This window comes from Mustelus asterias, chromosome 12 (assembly GCF_964213995.1).
Source record: "Mustelus asterias chromosome 12, sMusAst1.hap1.1, whole genome shotgun sequence".
Classification (NCBI taxonomy): Eukaryota; Metazoa; Chordata; class Chondrichthyes; order Carcharhiniformes; family Triakidae; genus Mustelus; species Mustelus asterias.
Window position 1 is genome coordinate 1,335,246 of NC_135812.1, and position 2,302 is coordinate 1,337,547.

Genomic DNA, 2,302 nt, shown 5'->3' on the forward strand with positions numbered 1-2,302 from the left:
TCTCACCGCACTGTACAGTAACTCACTGCACTGTACAATAACTCACTGCCACAGTACAGAATCTCACCGCACTGTACAGTAACTCACCGCACTGTACAGTAACTCACCGCACTGTACAGTAACTCAGTGCACTGTACAGAATCTCACCACATTATAGAGAATCCCACAGCACTGTACAGAATCTCCCTGCACAGAATGTCCCCGCACTGTACAGTATCTCCCCGCACTGTACAGAATCTCCCCGCACTGTACAGGATCTCCCTGCACTGTACAGAATCTCCCTGCACAGAATCTCCCCGCACTGTACAGAATCTCCCTGCACAGAATCTCCCCGCACTGTACAGGATCTCCCTGCACTGTACAGAATCTCCCTGCACAGAATCTCCCCGCACTGTACAGAATCTCCCTGCACTGTACAGAATCTCCCTGCACTGTACAGAATCTCCCCGCACTGTACAGTATCTCCCCGCACTGTACAGTATCTCCCCGCACTGTACAATATCTCCCCACACTGTACAGAATCTCACCGCACTGTACAGAATCTCTCTGCACTGTACAGAATCTCCCCGCACTGTACAGAATCTCCCCGCACTGCACAGTATCTCCCCGCACTGTACAGAATCTCCCCGCACTGTACAGAATCTCCCCGCACTGTACAGAATCTCCCCGCACTGTACAGAATCTCCCCGCACTGCACAGTATCTCCCCACACTGTACAGAATCTCCCCGCACTGTACAGAATCTCCCCGCACTGTACAGTATCTCCCCGCACTGTACAGAATCTCCCCGCACTGTACAGAATCTCCCCGCACTGTACAGAATCTCCCCTGCACTGTACAGAATCTCCCCTGCACTGTACAGAATCTCCCCGCACTGTACAGTATCTCCCCGCACTGTACAGAATCTCCCCGCACTGCACAGTATCTCCCCGCACTGTACAGAATCTCCCCGCACTGTACAGAATCTCCCCGCACTGTACAGAATCTCCCCGCACTGTACAGAATCTCCCCGCACTGCACAGTATCTCCCCGCACTGTACAGAATCTCCCCGCACTGTACAGAATCTCCCCGCACTGTACAGTATCTCCCCGCACTGTACAGAATCTCCCCGCACTGTACAGAATCTCCCCGCACTGTACAGAATCTCCCCTGCACTGTACAGAATCTCCCCTGCACTGTACAGAATCTCCCCGCACTGTACAGAATCTCCCCGCACTGTACAGTATCTCCCCGCACTGTACAGAATCTCCCCGCACTGCACAGTATCTCCCCGCACTGTACAGAATCTCCCCGCACTGTACAGAATCTCCCCGCACTGTACAGAATCTCCCCGCACTGTACAGAATCTCCCCTGCACTGTACAGAATCTCCCCGCACTGTACAGAATCTCCCCGCACTGTACAGAAGCAATCAGCAATACAGTGACCAAATACAGTTGTTCCCTAACAAAGCTCCCCTTTCCATTCCTGAAACATTCATGTATCTGTTTCCTCTCCAGAGGCATTCCCAGAAACTTCAGTTCCTTTTACAAAGCCCGTGCTCTGCTCTCAGCAACCACTGCCTAATACACCAGACTCCTAGTCGCATCTGCTCACACGAGCCGAACACAACATGCAGTGATAATGGAGTCCCTATCGGATAATGTATATGCTGATGATTTTATGTAGTATTTGTGATTTAAAGTTATTGATCAACTGCTCTGAATCAGCTGATTGAGGATAGAATCAAGCTAGGCTGTGATGCCCACATGGTTGAATAGTCTGTCAGCACCCACTGTTTAGACACACATAAATGATGGCATTGGACTGGGGTAAGCACAGTAAGTAGTCTCACAACATCAGGTTAAAGTCCAACAGGTTTATTTGATAGCACGAGCTTTCAGAGCGTTGCCCCTTCACCTGATGAAGGAGCAGCACTCCGAAAGCTCGTGCTACCAAATAAACCTGTTGGACTTTAACCTGGTGTTGTGAGACTGCTTATTAGACACACATAAAGAACAGCCATTGAGTAAGTTATTGGAAAATCTCCAGCCAAGGTATTGTAAGCAGCAGGAGACAGCTCTGCAGGACAGAATGCACAGAGTCTTTGTTGCTGAAACTGCCTGACGCCAATCTAGCACTAACAGGGCTCTGTGAGGGGAGGTTTGTCTGCAATTGTCAATTACTCAAGTGTCGGAAATCAGCTTGGCTATCCAAGTGAAAGGTTAACGGTTAAATAGAGATGGAGAGAGCGATGGGGGATCAGGATATTGAATTTGATGATCATAATGAGTGGCAGAGCAGGTTCAAAGGGCCAAATGGCC